Below are 12,618 nucleotides of genomic sequence, written 5' to 3'. Positions count from 1 at the left end.
GAAAGTGGGATCCATGTTGGAAACGATGAGAAATTTCAGCTAAGCCTAGAGAACATGAGATGAAATGAAGGAAAATAAAAATTGCCTCTTGTTTGCCCAAGGATAGTTTCTTTAAGAATAACTAAAGCAAACAATGATCAAATCCTGTCCACATCTTTGACCGATAGTATAGTCTCAGAGGTGAGGCCAGTTGTGGGATAATCAGGAGACCCATTTCAAACCAACTGATGACCGTGGCAAGGGTTCTGTTTGCTAAAGCCATATTGAGCAGAAAGTCTCATGCTCTGTAAAAGGGAAGCCATGGCGGCTGGCTTTGGACAAGAGCAGCCCTAGCAGGCTCTAAACAGGACTCCTGGTGGTCTTGGAAACATGAAACAGAAACTGTTCATTGCAGAGCCACACTTTTTAATTCCAGCTCTCATTTTCTCACTCTTCCCAGGCTGCCATATCTCTGGATTTGCATAGTAAATGCTTCCAATCCAGATGAAAGCCGGAAGAAATAATAGATTTACTGTAATTTAAGATAGATAGCCTCACCAATCCCAAAGGAAGTTTATTTCTATTTCAACATATTCATCTTTATCAATGAGATTAATACTTTCACAGTAAATAGGAAAAAAATACCATATCTTGAAAAGGATAATACAGTATGTTCCAAAGAAACCAGAGCAAATATATCCTCTGAAATAGAATAGCGCAAAGAAGAAAATGGCATTTTCAAATGTTTAATTTGTATTTTTAATAAGATTTTGAGGTATTGCATCTGTGAAACCACAATAGCCCTATGTAGAAAAGAGGTGAGGAAAATCATTCTTTCAGCAAGTATTCATCGATTAGCTGCCCTGTTGCAGGCACGGAGCTAGGCTCTGAGGACCCCACTGTGCGTGAAGAAGACACCCTTCCTGCCCTTAACAAAGTTTGCATTTAGATGATAGCTATTTACCTAATCCCACTTAATTAAAATTAATTAGAAGTATGCACAGTGCTATGGAGATGAACTTTATCATAAATAACACAGATAACTGGGGAGTCCTGATCAAATCTGTGCAATCAAGGAAGGCTTCCCTGAGCAAGTGATATTTAAACTGAGAAAGAAAATAAGAGTTGGAATTAGCCAGGACAAGACTTGGGGAAAATATGAAGTTTGTAGAGGAAAAATCAAATGGGAAGCACTAAAAATGAAAAAAAAAGAAAAAAAAAAAAGGTCCAGGAGAGAGTGAAGGTGGGAAGCTACAACATTAGGGTTGAAAGAGAAGCAAGGGTTAGCTCATCTCTGGTCTAGGAAGCCATACTGATGAGTTTGAATTTTATCCTAAGACTAATGGAAGCCAATAAAGAATTATAAGCAAGAAAATGACATGATAGAATATTCTTTTGGCAACTCTAGAGGTTGGCAGAGGGTGGGAGAAAATGGGAGAGAGAGGCTAGGAGGGCAGGAGGTGATAGTTACTTGTAGGATGGAGGTATTCCAATAGATTGGAGTCACTGGAATCCTGAAATAATTCATGGAAATGAGAAGCATTATTGCTGATGAAACTCTGCAATGGAGGAAATTATTGATAAATTAAGCTGGAGGTCATGCCATTCTCTTAGAATCCAGAGGAAAAGACCAAAAGGATGAATATGGTGTCAGAAATATTAGGAGGTGTGGTCTAAGAAATTACACATTAGGGGATCTAAGAGGTGAGAATGGCCAAATGAAATAGGAAAAAAAAAAGGAGCAGAGAAATGATATAAGATGGTACAGATCAAAGAAATGAGCTATCAAGTGACAAAATATATGGAGGAAAGTTAAATCCATATTGACAAGTGAAAGAAGCTGGTTTGAAAAAGACGGCTCCTATATGATTCCACCAATGTGACATTCTGGAAAAGTCAAAACTACAGAGACGATAAAACAGTTTTTGCTAGAGGTTCAGAGAGAGGGGGGTAGGGATAAATAGTTGGAGCATATGGCAATTTTAAGGCAGAAGGACTATTTTTTATGATTCTGTAAGGGTGGACATATGTCATTCTAGATTTGTTAAAACTAATAGAACTGAACAATACAAAGGATGAAACTTCAAACTCTAGATTTTAGTTAATCATGTATCAGTGTAAGTGCATTGATTATAAAACATGTACCTACCACCCGAATGAAAGATGTTAGTTAATAGGAAAAACTGTGTTTGAGGAAGTTAGGGGTGGGTGGAGAAAGGAGTATATGGGAATTCTGTGTTTCCTGTGTGGTTTTTCTGAAAACCTACTATTGCTCTTTAAAAAATAAAATCTAATAAATAATACGCGACAACTTCCCAAAGTCAAAGAAAAGCCAGAATTTAGAGAAAAATGTTTACCACATATCTGGCAAAATTGTTTGGCCCTGAGTTTATGACACCAAAAGGAAGTAAACTCAGACTGAAAAATGAGGTGTTTGATAGAAATAAATTCAGCTAAAGGAGAAGCAGAAGAAGGGCATAGAAGGAGAACAGGAAAAAAAAGGGGGGGGGATGACTGTGGATAATCTCGATTACCCTTTAAAATACACAAAACATAAGGGAAAAAATATCAAGAATATCTTAAATGAGAAAGTGGAGCCCATTCCAGCCACCAGTCAGAGCAAAATGGACATGGAAAAGCAGCATTTCCTTGAGTCTGGTCTGTATGGTACAGTCAGGTGGCTCTGGTAGGAGATACAGCTGAAAATGAAATGGTAAATCCTATCTGTTGAGTAAAAGCATGGGCAGGCTCGACAAGATGAAGAGAGACGGTTCTTGGAAGTCATAAATACATATTCTAGAAGTGAGGATTCCCACAAATGGCTCATCGCCTTGGGCAGATGGATCGGCTGTATGGTACAATCAGACTGGTTAAAATTATATGCTTATCAGCCATGAACTAACATATTTCAGGGCTAAAGTAAAACTAGCAAAACCTTACTCTTTCTTGCCTTCTTCCAAAATAATCCTTTTTGCTGGAGCAAAAAAAAAAATTTTTTTTGATTCTTCCTCCTCTCTTTTATTCTGGTTTAATCAGCTCTCCCTTAGAGGTTGAGCTCTGGCACTCATTCCTAGGAATAAGCCTTGTATCTCTTTCTTTATCTAAGACCAAATATTTCACAGTCTTTTGAGTATTTTGCACAGCGTTTTCTCATGCTGCCCCTAGTGTTCTATAGTTAGAGAGACTGGAATACTGAGAATTGTAGAATCTCTTTGAAATACATTGGCTGGATCAATAAAACTAGGCATGTTTGAATGTCAAAACTTTAAAGAACCAAAAAATGCAATGGGGAGACAGCATTGGTGATAGGGGCTGAGGCCAATCTTTCCCTACAAAATACTAAAAACCATTTATGTGTGACAAAATCGGGAAGCTACTACCAGAAAAGCTGAGACAAGTGGGTTCTTCTCTATGATTCTCTCTGTGAAAAATCTCTTAATGCATAAATGCTAACAGTGATGAGAAAAAAACTCATATTGCAGAGGAAGAGAAGGGACAATCTCCTTGAAAAGAGGCATAATAAATCCATTTACTAGGATTGCAATATTATATCAGAGGTTGAGTATGAACTTAAACTTGTATGGAGCTAGTTTTTCTTGGATGAGTTGCCGTTTTTTGTTGTGACGAAGTAAGAAAACCCTTCTAAGTAGCACAGTCATCTTTCATTCCTAACAGGGATTCTGCATTAGTCAATGTTTTCATAAAGGCAATTTTTGGGCAGAAAAAGAATCTGACCAGATTGAATGAATGAATATACTTTACAACACAACCAAAAGAAGACAGAGATCAATAAATTCCCTAACAACTATTTCTTGCTCACATATATGAGGCCAGGTTCAGTGGAAATAACACTGATTTTTACATAAATCCCAATGATTATTTTTGAGAGACAGGAAAAATGAAAAGGATATAAGGGCATTGATAATACTACACAAAACTTCTCTTTGATGAAGCAACAACTCCAAACAGAAGAATCATGAAGTTTGGGGGATAGTGATTCTTGAGTTTATCTTAGCTGTGCAGCAAGTAAGAAAGGAAGAGAGAAAAATATCACAAAACCTTTGGCTTGAGTGTTGAACCAACCATGCCTTGAATCTCTGACATTGACCAAACTTGGACAATTAAAGTATAGATGTCAGTTTTCAATTCATTGAGTGACAGAGGAAGAGAAAGAGAAAGAGAGAGAGATAGGACAATTTAAAATACTAGATAAGGTGACCTTTATAAATCCAACAACTTAACATATAATAAATAAGGCATACGCTTTCAAGTCAACTGCTAGTTCTTGGCTCAGTTAGCTGTGGGCAGAGGGGTAAGTCATATAACACAAGCCACTGTGACCTATGATTAAAAAACTGTTCAGTCTAGCTAGTACTCGTTGAGGTATCTTGGAGTAGAGCTGCCTATACTGATTAATGATTAATACTGAGTGTGACTGATTCATCCAATCAACTCTATTTTGATGAGATTCCATCTGAGATTCTCCTTCCCCTGCTGGCCATCTGGGTTTCCATAATGGCATCAGAGAAGAGGAATAATCATGTCTCTGTTGAAAGATAGGAGGATCAGGTCACCGTAGCATTGCTTATTTTGAAGGTCATTTGGATGACTATAAATCATGAATATAAAACATTCTTCTGTGCAACCTAAGGCTCTTGAGAAGTTTCCTTGCTCTCCTGCACATGTTTATAATAAGGTACCTTATGGAAAATAGTGAATGTGAATATATCTGGTTGATGTTTCTTGAAACTATCTAATAAATTCATATAGAATTTCTTAAACTCATTCACTTGATAATTAAATAAAATTAAACATTAAACACATTTAAAGAAAATTAAGATTAACATTTAAAATTTTATTGCCAAGACATCAGAATGTATAAGAAAATACCTTATGAGTGTTGTGACTTTGTTAAATTAGTATTTGTTAAGCTGAGACCTGGGGTGTCAGATGGTTCAACAGAAGATCACAAGGGAAATGTCAATGGAGAAGTTTATTATATGGAGATACTGAAGGAAGTGTACTGCATGCCTCAAGGGGCTACAGCGGGAGGTCAAGGCAGAGTACAGACAGAGACACAGGACATAGGGCACCACCTTTATTAGGGTCCATGAGTTTGGGATTCCAGACTAAGGCTGGACAATCCGTTCAAACCAAAAATAAATAAATAAATAAAAAATAAAGTTTTGGTAAGCTCCACAGAGGTCTTGTCTTGGGGGTACACAAGAGGAAAGCCCTGGGGAGGACTGTTGCTCACAAGAGCTTCTGGGGAGTCATACCAGCAACTTACATTTGCTTGTGCTGTCACCTCTTGGGAGGTTCAAGTTTCCTGCAGGCTACTTAGCCACACAAAATGGATATGGAGGCAGCAAGGTCTAAACAGTGGGTTTCCATTAGGTGGACACAGTGTGTTTTGTATTATGACTTATGTGACTATAGAGTCCTTCCATGTAGCAATAGTGCCGTACTCATTTCTGGTTGATTTCCCGTTTTAGGCATTGCTACACTTGACCAACGCCACTGCTACGTTGCCTAATAAGAGCATGAAACCCGATAAACCGTGGGGAGTTCTTCTAGTTTTCTCATTTATGATCAAAGAAGGTAATTAAAAGAGTGTCAGAAAAATCTTCATGTAAATTATAGACTTCCTTTGGATTTTCCTCCTTTGGGTAAGTGATCTTATTTGAAGAAAATGTCCTCATTTGGAGTGGTTTATTGATAATATGAATCATCACATAGCTTACTTGTATTGGTAGTTAATCAATGCATATATTGATCTAAAACAAAGTGAGGCATGAAGTCAATATGTCTATGCTATAGAATATAGGTGTTGTTTTGTTTTGTTTTGTTTTCAGGTAAAGTAAAGATGGCAGCCAGTGCTAGGCAATTAACTAGCTAAATATACTTTGTTTTATCATGCTTTAATAAATAGTTAAGAATAGCCCTGATAAATATATAAAAATATTGGTATATGTATGTATGTATGTTTGTGTGAGTGTATATATTGGTATATGTGCGTATATAAATGTGTATATTATCATATACCTATTGTTTACAATGCACTTTTATAAAAATTATTTCTAAAGACTTTCAATTTAGTTTTTAATTTTAATATTTTTTAAATTTTTAATTGAGGTATAGTCTATATATAATAATATATATTATATCAGATGCAAAACATAGTGATTTGACAATTATATACATTATGCAATGCTATCATGGTAAGTATAACTACCATCTGTTACTATGTAGAGTTATGACAATTTTATATTTTATATCCCCATGACTTACTTTATAACTTGAAGTCTGTATCTCTTAATTCCCAATTTTGCATATGCCCCATAATTAGAATAGTTTCAAATTTGGGATTGTGACACCTCCAGCCTTCTTCTTTCTCAGAATTGCTGTGGTTATTCAAGATCTTGTGGTTTCATACAAATTTTAGGATTATTTCTCTTACTACTGTGAAAAATACTATTGGTATTTTGATAGGGATTGAATTAAATCTTTAGACTGTTTTTAGTAGTATGGACATTTTAATAATATTCTTCCAATCCATGAGCATGTTATATCTTTCTATTTATTTGTGTCATCTTTAATTTCTTTCATCAATGAAATTTTAGGTGTAAGGTTAGATTGCTTATATGAAATTTTACTTGTTTCTTGAGGTTGTCTTTTATCACTATAAACTTTCCTCTTAGAACTGCTTTTGTTGCTTCTCGAAGATTTTGAAACATTGTGTTTCTATTTTCATTGGTTTTCTAACAATTCCTCTTTGACTTCTTTGTTGACCTATTTGCTTTTTAGTAGCATGTTGTTTAGCCTCCATGTATTTGTGGGTTTTTTTTTTCTACTTGTTTACTGGTAATCAATTTCCAGTTTCATACTACTGTGGTCAGAAAAGATGATGAATATGATTTCAGTCTTCTTAAATTTATCGAGACTTGTTTTGTAGCCTAACATGTGATGTATCCTGGAAAATATCCCATGTGCACGTGAAGAGAATGTGCATTTTGCTGTTTTTGGATGGAATGTTCTGTGTATATCTGCTAAATTCATCTGGTTTAATGTGTCTTTCAAAGTCCTTGTTTCCTTATTGATTTTCTCTCTGGATGATCTATCCATTGATGTAAGTGGGGTGTTAAAGTCCCGTATTATTATCGTATTACTGTCAACTTATCCCTTTATGTCTATTAATATTTGCTTTTTATATTTAGGAGCTCTTCTGTTGGGTACATAGATATTTGTAATTGTTAAATCTCTATGTTAAATTGATCCCTTTATCATTATGTAATGTCCTTATCTCTCGTTATTCTTTGTTTTAAAGAGTGTTTTGTCTGATATAAATATTGCTAAACAAGCTTTTGGGTTTTTTTCACTTTCATTTGAATGGAATATCTTTTTCCATCCCTTCACTTAGAGTTTGCAACTTTCATTAGGTCTGAAGGGTATCTCTGGTAAGCAGCATACTGTCTTGATTTTTTTTTTTCCTTCCCTATCTCTTTGTTGAAGTTCTCATTCGGTTTATCCACTCTTCTCTCAAGTTGGTGAGCATCTTTATGATCATTACTTAGAACTCTTTATCACGTAGATTGCTTCTCTCTGTTTGGTTAGCTCTTTTTCTATTGTTTTGTCTTATTCTTTCATTTGGAACATTTTACTGTTTCATTTTGTCTGGCTCTCTGTCATCAGTTACGTCTCCTGGTCTTTAAAGTAATGGCTTTATGTAAAAATAATTCTGTGGCACCCTGTGGCAAAATCCTCCCTTGTCACCAGAACCAGATGCCCCTGGGCTGTTCCCTGTGTGGCCTGCGTTTGCCTTTCTGTTCTGCCCGGGCTGAGACAGCTGAGGTTGCCCTGGTGAGCAGGGCATGCCCCAGGATGGCTGACGGAGAGGTCACTTGTAGCTACAGCAAGCACACTGGTGTTTAGGAGTAATTCCCCTCTCCCTGGGGATGGAGTTGCTCTGGAGGGGTGTCATTTCACACCCAGTGGCCAGGCCATAGTTGCTCTATGGGGATACTGGTCCAACTGAGGCTGCCTGTTGAGTGTGGCAGGGCGAGAGCCACATGGAGGGGCCCTTTCCCAGGTAGTCGTGTTGAGTGGGACAGGTGTGCATGGGAATGCCATGTCAGGGCAATGTGTGTTAACAAGGGAGATGGAGCGTCAGAACTGGCTCCTGAAAATGTCCGGGTAGATAAATTGAAAGAAAGCAAGAAAAATGGCACCTACCAGTACTTCTGTCCTTGGAGAAAACTCCTAGAGATCCCTCTTCCTCCAGCACATGTCCTGAAATTAAGCAGTAATTCTCCACATATAACCCAGGCTCTTTTCATACTGCTGCCTCTATTCTGGGTCTCAGGCTGATTGATACATCATGCTGTCCCTTTATAGGCAGAGACTCAGTTTCCTATAGCCCTCTGATTCTCTTAGAGGTAAGCCCTGCTGATTTTCAAAGCCAGACACTATGTGGTCTCCTATTCCTAAGAAAGGTCCTAAAATCCAGGGGTGCCCAGTGTGGGGTTAGATCCCCTCACTCCTCTGTGCTTGTAATATCCCTCCCATTTGTGAGTAGCCACACTGGGGGTTTGGTTCTCAAGCGTGTCTCTGTTGCTTTTACCCTTCTCTGTGTGGCCTTCTCACTATGTCTTTAGCTGTGGAAGATCTGTTCTGCCAGTCTCCGGGTTGTTTTCAGAGTGAGATGCATTACATGGAGTCTTGGTTTGTTTGTGGGAGGACATGAGCTCTCGATCCTCTTCCTAAACTGCTATCATCCCTGAGAGTCTGTTCAATAGTTCACTTTCTCAAATAGGTAAATACATGCCTTATAATTGCGTTCACTTTAGTTATTTACTTAGGTACTTTGTCCTTGCTTTTTTTTTTTTTTTTTAAGATTTTTTATTTATTTTGAGAGAGATAGAGAGCGAGAGAGTGCATGAGCCAGGGGAGGTTCAGAGGGAGAGAGAGCAGACTCCCTACTGATCAGGGAGCCTTATACAGGGCTCGATATAATGACTCTGAGATCATGACCTGATCTGAAACCGAGTCGGATGCTTAATGGACTGAGCCATTCAGGTGCCCCATCCTTGCTTTTTTTGATACAAAGAAAAGCTATTTATATTATTCTAAGTTATTAAGGTCTACTATGCATCCAGGACAGCCTCAGGCTCTGAATGAAACAGCAAAGACTACTAAAAAAAAAAAAAAAAAAAAAGGGCAAAGTTAAGTTATCCATTATGGACATGGACGTTCAGCTATAACGGAATACTTTAAAATAGAATTCCCATCAGTCTTCTGGTGTACAGGCAAAAACTGATCATTTGACTCCAGATAAATGATCCATATGTGTAAATGACAACTTTCAGAATAACCCAGTAGTAAAATTAGGTAGAATTCTTTAAAAATGCATGAAAAAAAGAACTCTACCATTAGATGGAAACAAATACTGTTTCTTTTTTTTTTTTTTTTAAAGATTTTATTTATTTATTTGACTGAGAGAGACACAGCGAGAGAGGGAAGACAAGCTGGGGGGAGTGGGAGAAGCAGGCTTCCTGCAGAACAGGGAGCCCGATGTGGAGCTCAATCCCAGGACCCTGGGATCATGACCGGAGCCAAAGGCAGATGCTTTAATGACTGAGCCATCCAGGCACCCCAACAAATGCTATTTCTTTAGAGTATTACAGCTCTCTGGTTTTCTAACTTTACTCACATTATAGTCAAGTAAAAATATTTATGCACAGATACAGGATTAGGTAATGATGAACTGCCCTGTGGGTTAAAAGAACTCCTCAGGTCAAAAGTTTCATCTTAAAAACTAAACACATTCTTGTAAAACTTAATGGACTTTCACATTGGTTGGTTAAATACATAATAAATAAAATTTTACCACCAGCCAAAACATATTTCTTATAAAAGCAAATGTAAAAAAAAAAAAAATTGCAAAAAGCAAATCTCTTTTCTGTGCATTTTCTGACCAAAGATATGTCTATTGCTATAACTCACCCAGTGAGTTATAAAAAAGAAAAACAGCATGTATTATTTGTTTAACTTTTTTATGAAGTAATATTTCTAAAGGATAGATTCATTAAAAACTGCTTAATTACATGTCATAATTAAAGTATGTGGCCCAAACTTGGTGTTTGCTTTGAAAAATCAAAGTTAAAGAAAATGATAGTTGCTGCCCAGACATAATGCACAAGATCATTAAGGAGATGGTATTATTTGGTTTAGTATTTATTAGTATTTATACAGCATTATGGAGAATGTTCATTAATGAGAAACATCTCAAACGGAGAACAATTGAGTTTTATAAAAGGAGAGAGTCATGAGGAAGAGTGAAAGTGGGTGTTGAAATATACATGGGCAACGTGGTCCTTTGCATTTAGCATTTTCTCAGAATACAAATGATATATGTGTGTGGGGGGGGTGTTCAGAGAAAAAAAATGATGGAGGAATTTCTTAATTACTGATTTTTTTTTTTTTTTGGTAGTATAGCCTCAAGTAAAGTTCAACATCGTCACTGTCATTTAAGCCTTTAAAAACCTTGCTAGAATAGTCACACATTACACATGCACATACAGATCTCAAGATTCTTAAATATTTATTATCTCCACTTTACAGGTGCATAGGTAAATGTACTCAGGAGTAGTTTGGATTAGTGTACCAGCTGGTTCCAGTGAAAAGTCACCTTGGGCGTGAGAGAGTAAAAGGTTATTGTCTCAACTTCAGCAATATCCACAGAAGTTCTACCTAATTGCAATGGAGTAGCCATTTCCGAAAATTTATTTATTTTTGTCAGATTATGGGTACAATAAAATTTGCATTTTTGATTTTTCATGAAATAGAAAAATATTACCATGAAATATTTAAGAGGCTTTGGAATGACACACTGGCCTGACTGGGCTGCTAGACACAGAAGAATAGATAAAGGATAAAGGAACAGACTCTGTGCCCTGTGGCTGGGCACGGGCCTCGTGTCGAGAGCATGGGTTTCTGGAAAATAATGTGCATCAGGTAAGGAGCCAGAAAAATGATAGCAAGCATTTTGATTTTTAATGGCATCTTTCTTTATAATGATGACTCAAACTTTCAGAAAAGTTGGTAAGTGTACGGCAACATTGAGCATGCACGGTGATGCCATTGTTTCAAGGCCGGTCTGTCACAGTATCTCCTAGCATTGTAGCTAGTAAGCTCTATGAATTACATAATTCAGAATGATCTCTAGAAAGTCTCACATGAAAAGTCTCTCTGAGAAATAATGTTTCCCTTCGTCTGAGGAACCAATGGGCTTTCCCTTATCTGAATGTGATGATTACTTATTTAATCATAGAACACTTTTTGTTTTGGTTTCTGGGAAGCTTAAAGGCAAGCTTAAACACTCTTGAATTGTATTCTCCCAGAACGATGTGTTGAAGTCCTAACCCCGGTAACTCAGACTGTGACCTCATTTGGAAATAACAGAGTGATTCACAGGCTATATCAGGAAAATGAAGGTCCACTGATAGATTTTTAGGGTGATAAATTAAGGTGATCAATTTTACTGCCCCATTCAATTGTTACTCACTTGATAGGTATAAAAAATTTACTTGGAAATTCAGTATACAGCAAAGAGTTGGATTCTGTAATGAGCCAAGGTGATAGTCTTGAGACCTGGGTTGCTATTCCTGCCTCATCTGCATAATAGCCAGTATTGATGCCACTCAACTTTCTTCAACAGCTGTGGGTGGCTTGGTGAGATACTTATCCGCTCCTCAGCCCAAATGTTCCAGTTTTTAAATTTTAGGTCCATTCAGGGGTACCTGGGTGGCTCAGTCAGTTAAGCATCTGTCTCTTGATTTCGGCTGAAGTCATGATCTCAAGTCTCAGGGTCAGGGGACCCAGCCTTGCATTGGGCTCTGTGCTCAGTGCAGTCTGCTTGTCCCTCTTCCTCTGTTCCTCTCCTTACTCTCTCTCTCTCTCTCAAACACATAAATAAAATCTTTAAAAAAAAATTTTAGGTCCACTCAGTATCTGTGTCTGCCAAAAACGCTAACAATTGTATACAAAGGCCACTGCCTCCGATTTTCCTAAGTGCTACCTAAGTGAGTTGAGCTGGGCTTCTTCATACTAGCTGGGAATTTGATCTGCTTCCAACAGTATTTGGGGGAGTGTATTGGTTTCTTAGGGCTGCCATAAGAAAGTACCACAAACTGGATAACTTTAAAAAATAGATATTCTCTCACATTTCTGAAGGCTTAAAGTTTGAGGTGAAGGCCTTTCTTTCTCTGAAGACTGTAGGATATAATCTGTTCCATGCCTTTCTCTTAGCTTCTGGTGTTGCTGTCAACCCTTGGCATTCCTCTGCTTATAAATGCATCACTCCAGTCTCTGTTTCTGTCAATACATGGCATTCTCCCTCTGCATCTCTTCACATGTGTTCTCTCTGTGATTCTCATCTGTCTCTGTGTCTCTTCTCTTCTTGTAAGGACACCAGTCATATGTGTTAAAAGCCTACTCAACTCCAGTACCACCTTATAAGTACATCAGTGGACCTTTACTTTCCTAATATAGCCTGGGAATCACACTGTATTTTTTAGACTTTATCTTCATTCAGCCTCCTTCAGTGTACAGTGTTCAACATCACACACACAAACACACACA

Source organism: Phoca vitulina, unplaced genomic scaffold (genome assembly GCF_004348235.1).
Source record: "Phoca vitulina isolate PV1807 unplaced genomic scaffold, GSC_HSeal_1.0 scaffold32, whole genome shotgun sequence".
Classification (NCBI taxonomy): domain Eukaryota; kingdom Metazoa; phylum Chordata; class Mammalia; order Carnivora; family Phocidae; genus Phoca; species Phoca vitulina.
Note: the sequence above shows the minus strand (reverse complement) of the source record.